Below are 21235 nucleotides of genomic sequence, written 5' to 3'. Positions count from 1 at the left end.
GTTTTGCTCCTAAAAACACAAAAGCAATTTGTCTTTGGCGTAAGAATGAAAGCTCTAAAATAATCACGGTATTTATCTGCTTAAGAAAGAATTTCACCAACTTTTTTCATGAACTCCATACTTCAGCTGCCCATATTTGAATAGGTGAGTTTGTTTTAAGGCATGCAGTATAAAACACTTGATGCCAGCTCTGTTAGCACCCAGCCTGTCAGCAGCTACTGTTTTGTCCTCCCCATATGAAACAGGGATCCAGTGTGAGAGACTCACATTTAGGAACTGTTTAAATAAAAAAAAAAAAAAATAGGGTGTTTTCTGTCTTTCACTCAGTAGTGAACAAAAATAAGTCTGTATATGACTCATATGGATATTGGGCCCTCTTCTTTTGTTGCTGCCAATGAATGTGAATTGTAACAGGCTTTTTAAAACTCCCTTGGAAAAGCTTGGTATTCCAGCCAAAGAGCATCAGTTTATATTTGTCAGTCTCCTTTGCGTCTTTATAATGAAAAGTTCTTATAAATCTGTGCTAGTACTTTTTATTATGGCAGATAACTCAAGGGTATAAAACAGAGTTAACAAGAAATTTTACAGGCCCGCATTTTAATGCAATGAAATACTCTGAATTTTTCAGTGTGATCTATTAATTCATTTTATTACAGGGAGTTAATAAATGCTGTATTTCCCCCTGTCTGTTGCAAAGAGGTAATTGGAAATGATGTCACTATTTGGATCATCAAGAAGCAGGAAATTGGTGGTTGTTAATGATATGCAGCTGTGCCAGGGGTGGTTTAGGTTGGATTTTGGGAAAAGGCTCTTCACCCACAGGGTGTTTGGGCACTGGAACTGGTTCCACAGGGAAGTGGGCACAGCCCAAGAAGTGTTTGGAGAATGCTGTCAGGCTCAAGGTGTTATCCTAGGGATGTCCTGGATTCAGTGATCCTTGTGCATCCATTCCAAGTGAGGATCTTTAGTGATTCTGTGGTGCTGCAAATAAAATCATATAACTCCAGACAGTGACTTTTAAGCTGACCTAGCTGCTAGAAAATATTGAGTGCCTTTTTTTTTATTTCTGGTACTTCCAGGGTAAGTAGATGAAAGAAAAAAATATGCTAGGGATGCAGGTGATGTTGGTATTGCAATGTCCACGTTGCAGAAATACAGGGACTTCACTTTGTTCTTTAACCCCAGAGTGGAGAGGTCTGGTAAGAATCAAGAGAAGAGACTCCAAACAGTGACTCCAAATGAGAGCTCAGCATGCTCACAGAAATGTGTGGAAAAATATTCCCACAGGGTGATAAATTGGTACATGTTGATTCCTGAAATGATAATGTTGATGGAACTTTTCCTGAACTGACAGAGAGCACTCTGACTTTAAGCTCCTTGTCCTTCAGATGATACTGTAAGGTAGTATGTGACCTTTTAGGATATTTATGATGTGAACTGAACTGCCTTTAAAATTATAATCCTTCAGCTGTCAGTACATCCTTGCAAAGTTCAATAGATTCATAAATAATGGAAGTTAATATTTTACTACAAGACTTATGTAAATTATAAAGGCAGATATATATCTGGAAATAAAAACACAATCCTTTTTTTCCATTAGTATTACTTCAGGTTGAGATGTGAAAATAATCCAAGAGTCATATTCATAATAAAATTTGTCCTCCTGATTCTAGTAGCTTATCTTTTTCTTTCAAGAGGGTTCATTCTTGCATTTTCCAGTGTGCTGATTTAGTCCTTTTGGCACTTACCCAAATTCAAAAGTAAAATAAAGCCTCGATGCTGCAGTAACATTTCCAGCCTCCTCTTTATCTCCATTGTATTGCAAATATTTATCCTTTGCTCTCATGCAGCCTCCCACTCAGGAGAGTCTGCCAATCTTTTCAAAAGCTTAGGTCAGGAGATTCTTCTCAGCCCAGCAAAGCTTTCCTGGAAACACAGGAAAGGTCACACAACAATAAGAGTAGCACCAACATTTTGGCTGCAGGCCTTCATACCTAAATGGTTTTGATTTCGGCTGCCATAATCATTGGTTCAGTAATAAATGCTGATGATGAGGGCTGTAATTTCACTTTCCAAAACCAGTGGTGATTTCCCTAGGAGAGCATTGTCTTGTGGAGGGTGCAAGTGCTGTTTTTGCCTGAATTAGTGAGCATTTCTTAACAGGCTGGTTTTATCCTTTCCAGAGCTGAGGTGCAGTAAGATAAAAAATCCCTGTCAAACAATGGACCTAGTTATGCAGAAGTGAAGCTCTGTAACTCCTGAGCACCTCTGCTTCCTAAACTGTTGCACACAGTGGTTGCCAGTGTGCTGCATGGAAAATGTGATGTATTTCACAGTAGCATTTAGAACAACTAGAATGCAAAAAACCAGCAGCATCTTGGAAACCAACACATTTCAAAAGCCACGAGGCAGTTCCAGGCAGCAGGAAAAAAGCACATCAGGCTTGCCCCTGGGAGGAGCTGGGAAGTAGGCTCCTGCTTTAAAGAACTACCTTTTCTTTTTTTTAGGTTTTATTCTAAAGTATTGACTGAAGGGAAGGGACAATTCCAGCCCACTTTTCTGGTCCTTCAGTGGATTTTCAAGGGAAGTTTCACCCCACATCTGCTCATCTGCAGTTCAGGAAGAAAGAGAGAGGAGAGGGAGGCAGTAATCTCTGACAGCAGGTTCCTTCCCATGTCAGGAGACCAAGACAGAGGGAAAACCCTGTTCTCAGAGATGTCTGGTGCAGCAAACACCTCCTTCCTCTGCTCTGATTCCTGTTCTCTGCTGTAAGGGAAAAGGCTGCACACAGGTGGTGGACAGGCTGTGCTCATCCATCCCCAGCCTTGCCCACAACATCCACTCCTCTGTCCCTGTTCTCTGGAAGGAGCAGGATTTATTCATCTGGGATTTATTTATCTGGGATTTATCCTGCACGTGGGTGTTTTAGCTTTTCATCTCAAAACTCTCACCATTGGTGTTTTTTTCCTAAGCATGGAGCAGCCTGAGCATCACCCAAAAGCTTTTTGTGCACAATGACTCCATTGCACAGCTCCATTCCCAGGCACAGCCTGTATCAGACAGCTGAAAAAAAAATTATTATGCTAGACTCCACCAATTTAGAAACTTCTTTAGGCTTCAAATATTTCATTTTATCCTCAGGAAAAATCTCCTCTCCTTTTGACCACTCACACTACTGAGACAGGGGCAAGTTTTCCTGCCTGAAGATTTTCCAAGAATTGCCATTTCTTACTCTCCTAAGTTTAACTAGAGAATAATAAACCTTCTTAATCCTGTAATATTTTACAATACAACAGTAAAACCATCAGGTTTGTGCTTTTCTGCAGGGGATATCCACGTCAGTCTCATGGCTCATGTTTGAGAAGACTTATTATTCAAAAAGTGTATTAAAATACCCCTGTAATGTTAATTATATTTCCATAAGGAACATAAGCAAAAAAATATGAGGAATATAAAATATTTTGAGTCTTTATTCCAAGTAGAACAGAATGCCTTTCTTTTTATTAAAGTTTTTGCTTCTTCATTTAAATACCTGTCACTTCTTTGAGTTTGCTCAGGGCAGCAAATCACAAAATCTCTTTGGTGCAACCAAAATTTTAAAAAGCTATTGGCCTTCCATTGATGTGGAATTATTAGGTGCATTTCTTATTAGCACAGTTTGTAAGAGCTGTGCCAAAGCAGAGCTTTTTATTTTCCATCTCTGCTGTCTTCTAGCAATTCAGACAGGAGCATCTATTTTCAATTTTTGGGTGTTTCTGACACATTTCTTGCTTGTTCCCTCTGAAAATCCAGCCTTATGGATGTGTCTGCATTGCTGTGGTTGATGCTCCAGAAATGCTGTCAAAGCCAAAATTGGTACCTGTCTAGAGATGGGCTCTAAAACACCCCCAGGGCCAGCTCTGGAGAGAATTCCCTGTAATTACAAGGGAAAGCCTTGGCATATGGAGGACTCTGCAGCAATATCCAAAACAAAAATCAATCACAAAAAGTGCAAAAAGTGCAGTGTGAAAAGGGTTGGGGAGCCCAGGCTGTCCCGCTGCCCTCCGAGCTCTGATCTCTGCCCTAAAGGCACCTGTACAAAGGCAGATAAGATTCCTGAGTCCTTGGAAAAGCAAATTTCAAGTCAAGCCTCCCACAATCACTTTGGATGAGTACAGACCCAGACAGTGCCACAAGTTCAAACCATTCCTCAATTTAACCTGTAAGTTCAGGGCACAATTTAGCCTGTAATTTAACCTGTAAGTTCATGGCACAATTTTTCTATATTTTCTAATTCTTTGTATAATACTGGCAGCCTCCACTGAGTCTTGGGAGAGTTAATGATGGTCTTTGGAGTTTTAGAAACTTATAAAGCTTTTGGAAGAGAGGGTAAAAGTGAATTTTCTCTTTACAGAAGGAACTGCAAGTGTCCAGTCCCTTTTTGAAGGATTGTGGATGGATGCCTCCCTTGAAGCAGATGTACTGGAACTAACATGTAATAACTGATTGACATTAAACCCATGGCTCTTCTGTGTTAATTAGCCTAGATTGCCTAAACCTTTGATATCACCTTACTCCAGGCATAATTCCAATAATTCTGCAAGCCTTTGTTTTGCTTTTAACAATTATTAGCGATTTTTTATCTGTCCTTCCAATGCATCCACAGAGTGTTGTGTTTACAAGTTAATTTTTTTGACAAAAAGATTTCTCGTCTCACACTTCCAGCGGCTTCTTGGTGATTTTTTTTCTTTTCAGCTTCACTGTTTCATTATCATAAACTTTTGTATTTGATTCAACCAAACTCTTTGCACCTACAGCTCAAACTCAAGCAGAGACATTCTGGAAAGACCATTAGTGTGAGCAAACTAAAATGTGGGAGCTTCTAGGGGTTAAATCAAAATCTTACATATATTGTACTCATTTTTCAAATCTAAACAGCATGACAATTTGTTGGTTTCTTTAGGTATACATGAAGGACAAAAAAAAAAAAAACAAATTATATTAAAAATAAAATTAACTGGATTTGGAAAGTTTTCTCAATTTCCTGAACAATTCTGTTTTTGCTGGCAGGTAAAACAAGGCAGGGTGTTTCCTACCACTTGCTGCTATGCTTTAGTACAAGGAGAGCCCATTTCTTTTATTCTTCATTAAATTATTTCCTGCATCAAACAGCAGAATTGAGGTGGCACTGAACACATCTTACACAGACCCTGCCCTGTATGGCCCTAACCACTCCACAATAACTGACTTGTGTTTCATACATTTTAATATGAACTAAAACAAGGGGAGAAGTTTAATATGGTCACTGTCCAAACCATTTCAGCTCCAGAACACAGATCAGTTCATAGGTGGCAATTACAGAGGCTTGGATGCACAGCTTTTCATCTTTGCTATTTGTAATCCCACATGGCATATCAAAACCTCCTTTGCAAAATGAAATACCAGGTTCAAAAGTTGCTTTGATGTGAAGACAAAAGCCCTGATTCTTCTTTTGGACTAAAGTAAGTCTGTTGAAGACTGTGTTGGAATTCCAAAAAATAAACTCAGTCTTAATTTCACACCTTTTTTCTACCAATTAGTTTTTACTTAGTGTCACAGTTTAAGATATGCTCTCAAGCAAACAGTAGAAACAATCAAAGAAACAACTGCCACAGTACTTCCCTCAAGAAATTACTTCCCTCTAGAAATAACTCTATTAGTTTGCATTAATTTGCTTCAATTATTTAGTCTTAAACCCACATATTTAAATATAATTATCTCTGAAAACCTCACAGTACAATCAACATTAGTCACCACCAGCTGCTTTTTTTTTTTCTTATTTTTTTTCCCCATGAATAGGTTGCAGAAATTGTTATTTCAAGAGAAGGCAAAGATGACTAAATTAATTTCATTCATTTCATATGAGGGGGGAATTCTTCACCCTGCACAAGAGCAGGTAAAGAGGAAACTCCTCATTACAATGAGATAAAATTACAGGAAAGAAAGAAAATCAGGCAGAAACTCTTAAAAAATGTTATAAAAAGAAGCAGAACCTTTCATTAGGGTGTAAGAACTGCATATGCAAATTAAATTGCACTAGGCACCATCTGGGGACACTGACTTGCTAAAATTTGTAAATGAAAGGGGATAATTCTGCACAAAGGCTGCAGAATACAGACTGGGGGTGGAGAGGGGTGTGGGAGTTATTGGTTGGTGTGTAACCAATTCTTTTGTATCTTCCATTTGACTCAGAAAGAGAGAGATCATTCAGGGTACAAAGCCAAGAATCTGCTCTATAAAATCAGGGGGTTTTTCAACTGTGCCCCTTAAAGCAAAACCAAAAAAACCAATAAAATTTTCTTATCAGAAACACAAGTTACAAGCATTATGTAAAAGCAAACAAACTCCTGCAAAGCTTGAGCACCAGCTTTCTTCTTTGCTGACTGAGAACCACCCACATCCTGTGAACCACAGATATCCTGAATGACTGAAAACTACACTCAAAGCAAATCTACCATTACAAAACCAGATGAGAATCCTGTCTGGAGTGTGCTCAGAAATGCAAAGTTTCCTCTCAGGATGCCCATACATTTAAATGAGTACAATATTATTAAGTTGAAATTTGGTTTGGAGTCTTTTTGTGGTGTTTTGTTTTGTTTTGTTATGGAGTTTTGTTGTTGTTGTTGTTTCTGGGTTTGGTTTTTTATCTTCCAAAATGGTATAGGACACTTTGGTTTTTGCAAAATTATCAGCAAATCAGAATAGGCTGTGAAATAAATCCAGAGAGACTCCTCAGTTTCAGTAATTTAGTACTATCCACATTCACCATCAGATGTAACTCCCAAAGCTGCTGTGCAACACATCTTCTAACAAAGGGATGTTTTGGAGTAGCTGAAAATGCTGTTTGCTTTTAGTTTCATAAAAACCATAAAAAAGGGAGAGTAAGAGTTCTACCTGAAGTCTCAGGTACTTCCCAAACTGTTAAGAGACAAAAGCAAAGTTGAGCTCAAAATCCCTGTTATCTACATACCCATACACTCTTAAAACCAAAGAAAATACAGCAAATAAAAGGAAAAAATTCATGATAGCTACAAGCAGCTGAAATTTAAACCCCAGTGGCAGCACCTAGATTGTACAGTAGGCTTATCTGGTTCAGCATTTCTATTTTTGAATTTGGGATCCAGCATCTTTACACCCACCTGTGCAAGAATGTTTGAGCCATGTATTTAAATGAGACACTGCAAAGAGTGTTTGAAAACTGGGAGACAGATCATTAGCAGACCACAGCATAATCTAATTCTCAGTGTCATTATCAACACCATCCTCCAAAATGTCTGCACACAGTAAAAATTCCTGTATGACTGCTATGTGGAAAAGGCATTGTGGCTGTGAAAAAGGAGTAAACATTTTTATGGACAGCAGAAATGTTCCATCCCCAGTGTCTAAGCAGCAACCTGTCTTAGGAAATAACCATTATAAAGGGTCATTATGTAATTAAGGCTAAATTAAGATCAAGTGACTGGTACCTTTTCACTTTTTCTTTTTGCTGAGCTATACAAGAGCTGATAAATATTCAGTCTTGATAAAAGACCTGAATGAAAGAGATAGCTCAGAGTGTGCTATGTCTCAGATAACAAAAAACTCTCGTTATGACATGCCTGAACACTTTGTTTTGCTGACAGCTCAGAGTGTCTATTGCAAAATCCAGAAAGAACAGGAGTAAATTGCATGAATTCTTACAGTAAATTTAATTGAAATTTCTATGTGCCTTAGAAAACCACTTACTGTTGCTGTCAAGCTGAGCAGGACAGAGCATGGTTCCAGTGGCTAAGTAGCAAAATGTCTTTTTCTTTGACACAAAATAAGACAGGGCTGTTTTAAATTTCTGTGTTTCTGTGAAGATAAGTGCCTGAATTGCAGTCCAGCAGTGCCCTAGGAGTACAAATGCAGTGTTTCACAAACAAGTTTAGCCTTCATTGACTAGCTTACATCAATAAGCAGGTTGCCCAGACTGGTTAGGCTCCAAATGTTGATACAGCCTATTACTTTCTGCTGAGGGAAATTCACTATTTCAGAGGGCCAAAAAAATGATTTAGCACCAAGTGCCATCAGCCTGAAATGGCCCTTGTTTTCTGGTCACAAAAAATGACAGTACCCTTAACCTGAAAGCAAAAGGATTTTAAGTGTTTTTAAGCTTTTCCCACATTTGGATAGGTGTTTAAAAACCTCATGTTGATACATCAGTTAACATTATTGCCTCCATCTTGCGTTTGAGGGGAAAATATAGTCTTGGTTGTGGTTCACTGGCTGTAAAATTTACTGTGATTAATTTATTTTTTCAATGATAAATCATCAGAATTCTACCCACCCCTCATATTAATGTGTTGTTGGATGAAATGCCTTGGTACTCCTATAATTTGCCCACTGTATATGATTTGATTAGAGAAGGCCCTGCATTGAAAGATCTATAATCTTGTTATAATCTTGTGTTGTGTCAAATGAGTTGCACCTGCAGAATCAGGGTAGAGGGAGATTTCAGTGTCCAGTGAATTGATCAGATTCCTTTCTTCTGGATGCTATCCACAGTCAGTGGGTACCAAAACTTCCTCTAGACTCTACTAAACATGCTCAGGATTTTTTGGTTTGGTTTGGGGTTTTTTTGGGGTGGTTTTGTTTTGTTTTGTTTTGTTTTTTGTGGGGTTTTTTGTTTTTGTTTTTTTTTTTTTCTCTCTGTAATGCCTAAGACATTTGCAATGCAGTCAGTCCTCAAAGCTGTAGCCCTGTAAACAGCAGAAATAAAAAAATTACAGGGGACATCACATATGCAACTGCTTGATTCTGGGAAGAGTGAATGGAAAACAGAAGAGGGAAAATGTATTTAAAGTTAATTAAAAGTTATTTGCACTTCTAAGTCAAGAATTTGGAAGTCAATTCAGCTGTCATTCACCTGCAAATCTTGGGGATTTTTTTTCTTCTGAACTAGTAGATAACATTTTACTTTCAGAACAGCACTGAAAAATGGAGACATTAAAGCATAACCTGACAGAAATGAGTCAGTAGTTACACAATTACATTTGACCACCCGTGGCAATGTGACAGAAGTAAAAAAAAAAAAAAAAAAAAGAAATTACTTGAGAGAAGCAGAACACTGTCTTTCAAAACATCTGAAAATGTTAAAGGTTTTAAATTATATAGGGCTGTGCACCCTTAAAGCTCATGCCAGGCTTCAGTCTGTCACAAGGATGTCTCATGTTCCATGTTTTCTTTGTGAAGGAATTGCAGCATAGCCACAGTGATCCTGTGTCACTGGTACCAATAAACCACATAAAAGGTTTATTTTATTGGACCAGATAAAAGGAGCATTTTTTTTCATCTTTCACACTCCCAGGCTCCTCAGTACCAACCCTCAAGTGCCCAAATGTTTGGGGCAGAGAGGAAATCCCTGCTCAGTGCCCAGGGAGCTGCAGCAATAGCCAAACAGAAATCCAAACTCCAAAGGTGTTCCAGCAGGAGGAAAGCAGAAATCCAAACTCCAAAGGTGTTCCAGCAGGAGGACAGCCTTTCAGAGAAAGCCTAGCAGAGATCCTGCAGCTCCATTTTTCAAGGCTGCTGAGCCCCTCAGTTGTTCTGGGTAACAGACACAGGGCGATTACACAGGTATCATGCTATGGACTGAACCTGGGGCTGCCCTTCTGTTTGCTCTGCTTGTTTGCCTACTTTTAGCAGTCTGGGTATCCTGGCATTAAATCTTGACCAATAAATGTAAATGTGTGTGTTTGCATGGTTGTGAGGGAGGAGCCACTCTGACCTACTAGCTTTGCCTGGTGTTTGGAGTGCAAAGTGCAGGAGGTGAAATGGGCAAACCCAGGGGGCTCCACCTCCATAAGGGAAGCAGATCCAAGTAAAGCCAGACATGCAGAGATTTTTGAAGGCTCTGTGTTTGCAGAAATACTGATGCCTCAGGTTTTAGCTTTTATGTTTTTAGACTCTGTGCTGCTTTAGTGTGTGGTCTGGGCTTCATATCAGGGGATGGTGAGCTCTGAGCACAGAGCAGGGAGACAAAACAATTCCTGCTCCAGCTGGGCACCAAGGACAAATGACCCAAATCTCAGCCCAGGAGCACAAACACCATGGGCTGGAGAGAGAAAAACAAGCAGGGTGGGACTGCCTGGGCTAAAGCTGGAATGGGACAATGAACTGCAAGGGGCAAATGGAGCAGAGCTGATCCCAGGGACAGAGCCCGTGCCCGGCCGTGCATTTTGGGGCCATTTTGGTTCATCTTGGGTGCAGCCCTGGCTGGGCTCTGGTGCTGCCCAAGGTGCATCCATGGAGGAGATCCTTTGGATAAATCCCTGCTTTGTTCTGTAACTCTGTTCTAGATCAGCCTTCACAAGGCATCAGTATCACAGGCATGGGAGTATCTCTGCTGAAATGCTCAGGGCAATGTGAGGGCTGGCACACACACACATGTTGGGTGTTGGGGAGATTTCCTCTCTGGCAAACAGCAGCTGGAACAAGCAGAGGTGCTCCTCACTGCTCTGGCTTTGAGCAAGTCCCAACAAAACTCCCAATTTGTCAAACAGAGTGTAGAAAGCAAAACCAAACTGCAGTTTGATGCTTCTCCAGTGAAATACTTGTAATTTTCACTGTATTTTGTTACATCATAGGAATCCAGCCTATGTGGAACTCACAGAAGCACAGGGAGCAGCAGCAGCAGTTGCCCAGAGTTGTTTGCTGAGGCTTGGTGTCACAGCCTTAAGTGCCGGACATGCACAAGTGGGTGAAATCTGTGGTTTTCCTGGGAAGCAAGAGCTCACTAGGTTTGCATTAACCCTAATTAAAGCTTGGGAGGGGCTACATGCCAGTGACAAAGCCGGGGACAATCTCACGTGGGTTTACATAACCAGCCTGCTCTATTCTGCACACAATAGCTCACTGTACAGGGGCTGCAGGGGAAGGGCCATGGGAACACAAGATGGGGAAAACAAGGAGGCCCAGAGAAGGGGCACAGTTTATTTGATTTGTTATTTAGTGGTGTTTTACTTTCCAGCATCAGGCATGAGTGGCACAAGGAGCTGTGAGAGCAATGCAACCATCAGCTGCCCTGCAGCAGCCATGGCTGGGGGCGTTCCACTTCTTTGTGGACAGTGGATGATGGAAAAAAACAACATTATCCATGAGGAACCAGTGGCAGAAGATGTTCCATCTGTAAAATGGGTGTTAGTTTGAAGTGGACAGCTAGGACATTGAGGAAAAGCCAAAAATTCACAAATATGTACAATAGGACTTTCAGTTTGTCTGCAAACTGCAGGAGCAAGAATCCTTTGTCTTATTTATTAGCATAAAGTTTTCCAAATTGTTTAGATTTTTTTTTCCTATTCAGTTTGGAATAAAAGCCTTAAATTACAACAGTAAACTTTTTTAAGGCCTCAAAAGCCCAGGGATTCCACAGTGCACCAAGGGCAAAATGCATCTGCCAAACTTTCTATTTTTACCTCTTTTAAGCTATTTTAATACCACTTCACTTGGGAAAGAAAACAAAGTCCCTTTTGCTGTTAATAATATACTATTCTGCTCTTTTGATCCTTATGTTTTGCTTTCTAATTGCCTAAATGTCATGCATGCCTAATAAATTGGATAAAGGGTATTGATTACGCCTCTGGTTTGTGTAGCTAAAACATAGAGTCAATTAATCTGCACTGTATATTTATGAAGATAATCAGTTATTAAAACTGAAAGGAGGCAGGCAGAATTAAGCTGGAGAGTATTTCAGCAGATGAGTCCCTATCCAGGGTATATTCACAAGATTTTCCCAGGCTTGTGTTTCAAAACAGAGAGCACTGGAAATCACTGGAGACATTGAGGAGGTGCTGGGTTCATGTTTCACCTGAAAAAACCATGTTTTTTTTACCAGTTATTATAACAACAAACAAACAACAACAACAAAAGAGGAAAAAAAGGACAAAACAAACAAACAAAAAAAAACTCCTGAACAGCCCCCAAAACAATGAAAAAGCTCAAGATTCGGAGCCCTTGATATGAAAGCATACATATACTTAATTTTTTCAAATGCAATCTAAGATAGAACAAGGTAGAGATCTAGGAATTCAAAATGTTTTACTGTGGATTTTTTGGGTTTTTATTTAATTAAGGTTGGGATTAAATGTGTGAGATGGTATTTTTTGTCTGGATTTAGATGTTTATCAGTTTTTTATTTATATCACAGTTTTATAAACTGTGAGTTCTATAGTATTTTACCTTAATAAATTAAAAATGGAGTTGTATTTTTAATAAGGTTTTTTAAAGATAAATTGTTTAATTAAGAAATTATATTTAAATTATTTGTATTTTTAATTTCATAACTTGTAGGGGGATACAATATCAGAAAGTAAAGGTAGTATAGCAAGTAATCTTACCCCTTAAAGAGTTGCAGCTGAGCCAATCATTAAGGATGAGGAGCAGGCCTGACGTTAACAGGCCACAGCTGTAGCCAATAATAAGAAGAGTGCTATAAAAGAGTGGGTTGAGGGGAACTGGAGCCAGCTGGCTGCTGTGAGTACAAGGAAGAGTCAGTGCCTGGAGGAGCTTCCTACAAGAAACATCAAGGAGGTATGAAACTGGCAATATGGAACCCTTGCAACTTCTGCAATGTAATGACAGCAATTGCTAATTACTTGTTTTTTCTAATGTGGATTTTAAAATTTAATTATATCACATTATTTAAATTTATGAAGAAAGTGAAGAAGAGGGATTAGGTTTTGGTTTAAAAAATATTTTTTATATATATTTTGTTTTATTTATATACATTATTTTCATTTATATATATTATTCTATGTTACCTTTTATTTATTTATATATGTTGCTGTATTCTAAGACTTTAAGTGTTCTGGTATGTAATATTGCATGCTTTTGTTTAAACTATATACTTATAATTTTAGGCTTATTGTTTAATTTTGGAAGTTTTTTCTTTGATCTCAGGTTAAATACACTGTTCTCTTGGGGGTCAGTGTTTGTTAGTACAGAAAGTTTAAAATTCTCAGTAACCAGGGTTCCAACATTTCACCATGCTCTCTAAATTCCCCATGGCTGTGAGACTGTGCAAAGAGAGGGGGTCATGCCATGGGGTTCAGGTGCCCCATTGAGTGCAGGGCCAAGGTCCCAGTGGGATCTCCCTCTCCCCCTGGATGCTGCTGATGGTCAGACGTCAGGGCTTGGAACCCTTCAGGATGTGGAGTTGTGCTGCTGGGAGCTGGGACAGAGGGAAATGTGCCCAGGGTGCTGCTGATGCCTTGTGAAGGCTGACCTAGAGCAGAGGCTGGGCAGAGTTATAGAACAAAGCAGGGATTTATTCGAAGGATCTCCTCAATGGATCCACCTTGGGCAGAAGAACCCAAAATAGCCACAAAATGGAAACCCAGTCATGGGGTCTGTCACTGGGATCAGTTCCGCTCCATTTGCATGTTGGAGTTCATTGTCCAGTTCCAGCTTTAGCCCTGGCTGAGACCTCCAGGCTCTAAGGAGCACAAATCCACTGGCAATGGCATCCTTGCTGGGGATTTGAGCCTCTCGCTGGAGAAAATGTGATGGCAGGTAAAGAATGATGTGCTGGGAGTTTTTCACTAATGGAATGGGACTGCTGGGAGATGTTCCTTGAGCTTTATTGCAGCATCAGCCTCATTACATGGTTGGGACAACAGAAAGGTGATAAAAGCTCCCGTCTTGCCAACAGCAGCCAACGATTTCTTTGTTAGAGAGCTCTTTAGAAACTTTCTAGCCAATAGCACATTGCTAAAGCTCACAGATGATTGTTCTGGCCAATCACTAGAAGCACACCTACACCTGCTTCACACTGTTTGCTTGTCTGCTCTCTATTAACAATACACAACATCCCATTATTAATTTTAAAACCTCCTACTATCTTGCTTAGCATATTTTCTGCAGTCTTAAAGTTTATCTCAGCCAACCCTAAAATCAAGCTATTGTTTTATGTCCTTGCTTGCTGTGCTATTGTAACTTTTTCTACTTCCAGACTCTGCAGCTTTTTCTGTTCTGTTTCTAAGGCCTGCTTTAACAGCTTTCTGAAAATCTTCTTACCTTTACTATTTCCCAAAAATGACAAAGAATTTGGCTTGTTTTCTGCCTTTCTTTTCAACTTTTTGCTTCTTTGAGGAATATGTGTGCACCCTGTGTTTATGGTTTTCTTTTCACTCCTGTGTTTTCTGATTCTCTGAGATAATCTGAAGGAGCATGAGAATCTTTAATCTTGATAAGAAAAAAGTTATAATTTCAAGTATAACTTAAAGCATATCTTCTCAGAGAGAAGCAGCATTTTTATCTTTCAGCTTGGGTCAGTTAGGAGAACATATAACAAAATATTTGCATTTTTCTCATCTCTAATATATACAATGATTCTGAGAGAAATCATCCTTCTGGCCTCCGGGATTTCTAAAATGCTGTGAGGCACTAGAACAGGATTTTTTTCCTCCAGACTAGTTTAAAAACTGTAATATTTTTTCTCCAGTTAAGGGACCATGTCTAGAATCCTTGTAAATATTAGCAAATTTTACAGGCCAGAAGGATTGCATTTTCTTTCATAATTGAAATCAAATGAAAAACAGCAGTAAAGGTCTTTTTTTTTTCTTCAGGTTTTATTTAAGCAAATAGGTAAAAGGGAAAAGAGAAGCCGAAACTGTGAAATTTTTTTTCAGATTTACTTTTCAGTTTCCTGACTCAAACAGAAATGCACAGCAAGTTCTGCAGCCATTAATATGAAATACTGTGTGAGGGATTCAATTTCCCTCAAGAGGAACTAAATCCAGAGCCAGGATGAACACTGTAGTCCCAGCTCCACAGGGAAAAGGGAAGGAAAAGAAAGGAAAAAGGAGAAGAGAAATTGAAAAGGAGGAGAGAGAGGGGAAAAGGAGAAGGAAAGGAAGGGGATCCTAGCCACATTCTTTCTAATTTATTTCTGGGATGCCTTTTTCTAACTCACCCAAAATAACCTGGGTCTAATCACACCTCCGACTTCACCATGAATGTCACTGAACTTCTCAAGGCTCTCCCCTAAAATTAATAATTAAAGACAAAATTGAAGGTTTCAAAACTGATGCTTCAAAAACTCAGTTTCATTTCATTAATGCTCCCTGCGCCCCTTCTACTTCAATTAGGAATTTTGTCATATATGCTAAAGTTCATTAATTATCATATTTCAGGGTCTTGGCAGGCAGTTTAAAAATAATCCCATAGCCTTTGGAGCTTTGATTTCAGAGGATTCATTCAGTGTGCTGTGGGGCTGTTGTGTGACTACTGTGCTCGTTTGTCTGACAACAACAAGTTTAAATCCGGTTTCTTTTTTTTCTTCATTCTTTTTGTTTAAATGCATTTTCACTGTCACTCTGCTGTGGAGCCAGGCAAAGATAAAAACATTGCCAATTGCAAAATCCAGATGGCACGGATGCTTAAGTAGCCATTTAAGTTACTTCATTACAAACATGTATATGTTAAAATTAAGACACTGAAAAAATTATTCTCTTGTTCACCTAACTGATGTGTTGAAGTCATTTAAAAGAAAAAAAAAATCATGCTTTCTACACACATAGGCACAATGTAAAAAATTGGAGGAAAAGAAACACAGCAAATACAACAGAAGATGAATTTTCTTCTTTTGAGAATAAAAAATTGCAGAAAATTCCAGGCTGTTCCTAAAAAACCACATTCCTATAACAGTGTTATGTAGTGGATTACATCTCCTATTACCAGTCTGGATAGATTATGATATTATTAATTTCTGTCTATAGATTGCAGATAATACATTATAAGAAGGAAATCTAACAAAGGAGGTGATGATATACAGGATTATGAAGAGAAGGAGGAAAGCACAGGCAAAGGTAGGAGCTGAAAGCAAAACCAAATTGCAAAAGTGCATTTTTTATTGCTGGGGTTTTATTTTTGCTTGGTTTGGAGTTGTTGGGTCTTTCTGTTTAAAAATGGAACACAGCTATGCTGTCCAAGTTCAGCACACAGCGGTCCCCATGAGAACTGTTGTTGCTCCTCTGCCAGAATATCGGATAGAGAACATCAGATCTCTCTCTGCAGCTCTTCTTCCTCCTCCCCTCAGCCCCTGTGCTCTCTGATTCATCCTCCAGGGACAGAGAGCAGAGCCAGCCTTGGTAAGGAGACTGCACCAGAGAGGAGATGCCATGTCAGCAGTGCATCGAGATAAAACCCCCTTAGCTAACCCACCCAGCCCTAAGGAAGGAGGATTTCCAGAGGGTGGGAAGGTACAGGAGGTGTTCTGCCTCCCAGCAAGGCTCCAGGATAGCTGGCAGGCAGAAAAGGAGGCCCTGGATTTTCAGAGCTTGTGACACAGCTCTGGCCTTGGCCTCCCTCTGCAAGGACTTAAGGGCATCTCTACAAATTTTCCTTCCCATGTTCCTTATCAAAAAAAAAAAGTCACAATCTGGCCGTTAAATCAAAACTTCAGTCACACATTTCCTCCTCCCAGCAGGACTTCTGAGCTGTCTTTATTCCTTCAGAGCCAAACAAGAGGGTGATGAATGGAGATATTGTGGCATGGGAACAGAGCCTGGGATCTGCCTGATGTTAGGCAGAAGTGAGAATCCAGTGTTCTTTTGGAAGTACCATCCTTGCTTATCCCACAGGATTAACAGAGCCATCTCTGGGGGAAGGGGCTGCTCCACTCAGCCTCATACTGGGGCTTTGGAATGCAAAACTTCACACATAAAATAATCCTATAAACCAGGATGAATTCAATGGTTATGAACTTAGGAAAAGTCCATTTTGAAGAGCATGTCAGAGGAGTATAATTAACCCACCCCATTCTTATCTGCAACAGATCTTGGGTTAATAGAAGTAGGCTGAGTGTCTGGCTCATGATACTACATTATATTGCAGTTTTCACTCCAAATAATTGCAAATTACTTTACAAATTATCTACACAGCCTGCCTGACCACTAAAAGCAACTGTTGATCGGGACAAGCTCGACCATCAAGAGCTGTCAGAGGATGTGCAGCTGGTGGAAAGCTGTGTCTGGAGTGACCAAGGTTCAGTTTGCTAATCTAAAACATGACTATCACTGCCTGCTGTGATCCACTAAACAATGCAGAGGTGACCAGAGAAAATGATGATTGAAATTTTGTAAGTTCCTTCTGTATAGAGCTAAACAGGAGACATCTCTACCCCAAAGTTGCTACAAGGTGCAGTACTTGGTGTCCAAGGTCTCATCTGAAAAGAAAACCCAGTGAGGAAATTGTGGGATTCATTCTCTGTATTCCAGAATAGTGAAAGGCTCAGTGCATCTCACAGGACTGAAAGCATTTGGGTATTTTAAATGTGATGCTTAAGAGACTAAACCACCCCCTCTGGGAACTGAGTTAATGTTTCAATTCCAATTCACTTTAAAAGCATCTTACTGGCAAGACAAGCTAGAGGCAGGTTGCCAGACCCTAAGGTAGGTATTCCAAGTGCTTGTCAGGGGTGGATAATGCTGCACACTGCTGGTTTTTCATGTTTCAGCACCACGAGGAAGCACTCTGTTCCCAACCTGCTCCTGGAGCCACGGGAGAAGCTGTTCCCCAGCCCTCGGTGTGTGATGGATGCTCTCAGGAGGCTGGGAGGTGGCTGCAGTGAGATATAGCACCCCTGAGGCTGAGGAAACTGCAAGGTAAAGCTGAGGAGTCCAGGAAACAGGATATCCATCCATTCTATGGAATGGACCATAAAGGACAAACTGCCTTGCATTAAATCAGCTGCTGGTTCTCTGAAGAGGAAGAAGCAGCAGAGGGACTGAAGTACTGCTGTAATAGTGGAGATTTCTTTGAAATCCATCTGTTGCTGCTCAGGGGAAAAACCAGAATGCTGCATTCTGCAAGAGCAAATCAAGTTGTTTTCTGAAAGAAGGGGGAAAGGGGTGCCTGGATTTCAAAGTTTTTCCTACTGAACAAAACCTGTGATGGTTCTTGTGTCTCACCTACTCCTGCTGGCCAAAGGGAGTTTGTTCCTCCAGGTGACCAGTGCAGGACTAGAACTCAGATATTGCTTTGCAATGCCTGCAGAGACCAGCACGTTTTCTGAAAAATCCCAATTACAACTGCCTAGTTAAAATTAGCTATATGCTAATTCGTCCTTTAAAAATTAGCAGCTCTGTGCAAATTGAAAACAGATGTCTGTGTCTCCAGTCAGTGCTAGTTAGTTTAGGCATTTCTTCCTCACACAACCTGCTGCTCCACGTCCCCAGAGCCACAGCCCCAGCACTGATCACAGGGCAGGCAGCCCCAGTGCCTCACACACACCTCTGTAGCTTGCCAGTGATCATTTCTGGCATTTTATTATTGTTTTCTTTAGTGAGGTGCCAAACTCTGGGGATTTGAAATGCTGGGCCTGAAGCCAATCCTCTGGGCTTGTTGAAATTTGCTTGTAAGCAGTGTAAACCTCAGGCCAGTGCTGTGGCCAGGTGACAGATTCTGCCTCTTGGCTGGGAGCAGCTCTCAGTGGATGTGTTGCTGGGACAGAACGTGCATGTAAATGGAGCTGCTGGCAGTGAGGATGAGTACTGACACTGCCTGAAAATGCTTGATGCTGTGGGGTCAGTGATGCAGGCAGAGCCAACTTTTCCTGAGTTATTTCATCACTGAAAGTCCACACTTTCAGCCTGCACACTTTTAATTCTTCATTAAAGTGCTGCACTGGTTTTAAGTGAGACATTTGAAATGGCTTTACAAAGGTCCTTGCTGAGCAGTACCTGCAGTGCTGCTTCATTACTGCCCATAACACCCCAGTGAATCTCAGTACCTGCAGAAAAATGACAACAATTCTCCTTTGCAGAGTGTCTGCTGCGAGGGGGGAAAAGCAAGCTTAGTGGAAATATAAATAATAGATTCTAATAGTCACAGCTGTTCATAAATAAGAAGATCTATACAAACACAGTCTAGTGGAACAGGCACATTTCTCTCCAAGACTGACTTGCTGCATGATTTTGAAGGAAACACTTTGTCACTTTTTGGCTCAGCTTCCGAATATGAAATATAAACTGATATGATTCTTACCACTCAATGTAAATAAAATGCTTTGAGAACATGAATACAAATGGATGTATAAATGCTAATATATTATTTTCTAGCTAAATCCATATTCTGCAAATGCAAACAGAGAACGAAGATGGATTTTTGTTTTTTGTACATCTGTGTCACTAGTGGAAGTTTTGCAAGCCAGATTAGGTCCTTGGGGACATAAGTGCATTCCTACTGCTCACAGTGTGTTTGTACAGTTGCAAAGTGGCTTAAGCTACTAAGCAATTCAGCTCATGGGTGTACAAAAAATAACAGCCATCCTCCTGCCCTGTTAGATGCATGGCTTCTCCAGAGCTAAGCAAAGGGAAAATTGCACCCAAAATATGAGAAATCAGGAGATAAATGATTCATAAAACACAGAAGGAGTTTACAGCCTTGTAGGGATGGGAGAGACCAGCTCTGCCTGGAGAAGCTATTGGCTTCCACCAGCAAAATATTTCTGCTAATTCCGCTTGTTAAGAAATTGTTCTCAAAATAGCAAGAGGCTTCACTTAATTAAATGTTAGCAGGTTTCTGCATAATTTATATTTCATTTTGGTCAAAAGTCAGCTGAGAACCCCAGAATACTGTGGCAGGAATGCATGCTAAATTCTCCCTTTGTTTCCAGGGCTGCAGCTCCACTGAGGTCTACAGAATACCTTGTGATGATTAGGTCTTGTTAAATCCATTTAACATAGAGGATGACACATTGGAAAGCTGAATACCTTGCCCAAGGTCAGTGACACAGCAGGGAACTGAATTACAAGAAAATGACAAGTTCTATTTGTTTGCTGAATTCACTGGACTCATTGAAAATTTAATTTCTGCTCTGCTGACTCATGGGTGGCCACATAGGTGTGGCTGCAGCATAAAAGGGTTTTAAAGTCTTTCTAGGGACGCTGCTGAATCACATCTTCTTGTCTGGGCCTATTCTGTGTGTAATTTCAAAAAGGATTGCCAGGTCTGGCTGTGGAGATAGCAGCTGTTCAAACTGAAATATGATGCTGCTCCTGCTGCCATTGAGCACTACAGATTTGCTATTAGTTCATAAACAGATATTCTCTCTCTCAGGTTAACCACAAAAATGTCTCTTACTTAAAGAACATTACTTTTCAATAAGGTTGGAAAAACAAAGTTAGAGGTGTATATTTACACGTGATCCATTAAAACAAATAATTTGAAGGTCTGAATGCACTTTTTAATTTTGAACTGTACAGCTTTTAAAATATTTTTAGAGTCTGCATGACTCAGGAGAATAGTAACAACATCTATGTACTTTTTTTTTTTATTATTTAGTATTCCCATCCAGCCTGGGGTCATTCTCCTGCCAAGAGTTAGACAGCAAAGGATTTGACATCAGCTCTCACTAAGACTTTTACACATGCCTATACCCAATGACTAGTCCTAGCAAAGCTAGCAGGAATTCTCATGTTGTCAAAGTTTATGCATATGTTAAACCTCTGAAAGATCAGGAACTACATCAGCACTGGTTACTGCTTACTAAATACAGGGGAAAAAAAGTATTAGAAGTAATCAGGCAACTTAAAAAAAAACTTTGCGAGAGAAATCAGACTGTAGTGCTGTATATATAAATAAATACAAATAAAATAAATATAAAATATAAATAGAAAAATAAATACATATAAAAATAAATATTTAAATAAATAACTTATAAATAGCTTATAAACCCTTACCAATAACTATTCCATCTATAAACGAGTGAAATACGCTGTTGACGAACAAAGGATCCTTTCACACCCATGCTGATAAGAGATGTGTAACTAATATTACACCAGTTACATGATTTCATATCCACACTTCAACAGTACTTGAGCTTTTTGTCATGCCACTGACATTAAATGTTAAAATTAAAACAAACAGCTTTAAGATCTATTTTTTTTTTCCTTAAAGAAAGCCTATTGGCAAACATTTTAGAAGGCTTATGGCAATTTCTTCTTTGAAATTTCTATTCAATCTTATCAGCATTCTGGATAGAGATTTTCTACTAAAGGTTTAGAATATGGGACAGACAACAGCATGCTGAGGCTGAACCCCTTTTTTCTACAAGACAGATTTCACCAGGTGAGAATGAATCTGTGCCCCTTGGGGAACATCTGCAATCTTCACTTTTGGGTTTATACCTTCCAAACACAGAGCAGGGAAGTTGATGAGGTCAATATTGATGAGGTCAATATTACAACCTCTGTGA

General features: G+C 39.7%; 1 long non-coding RNA gene across 2 annotated transcripts; it reads left to right on the top strand.

Moving 5' to 3' along the window:
• The first annotated feature begins 12507 nt into the window (after nucleotides 1-12507).
• On the top strand, nucleotides 12508-20836 carry LOC131558087 (uncharacterized). 2 transcript variants are annotated; one of them, XR_009274779.1, is made up of 5 exons: nucleotides 12508-12567; nucleotides 15756-15845; nucleotides 16104-17642; nucleotides 19655-19761; nucleotides 20323-20836. It is a non-coding gene; the product is annotated as an uncharacterized LOC131558087 (long non-coding RNA). The 2 variants fall into 2 exon arrangements; XR_009274778.1 differs by lacking the exon at nucleotides 20323-20836 and having other exon boundaries at nucleotides 19655-20045.
• Nucleotides 20837-21235: the final 399 nt, after the last annotated feature.

The sequence above is a fragment of the Ammospiza caudacuta genome, chromosome 5 (assembly GCF_027887145.1).
Source record: "Ammospiza caudacuta isolate bAmmCau1 chromosome 5, bAmmCau1.pri, whole genome shotgun sequence".
NCBI classification, from domain to species: domain Eukaryota; kingdom Metazoa; phylum Chordata; class Aves; order Passeriformes; family Passerellidae; genus Ammospiza; species Ammospiza caudacuta.
The sequence above is the reverse complement of the archived record's forward strand: the minus strand, read 5'-3'. Positions and strand labels throughout refer to the sequence as shown.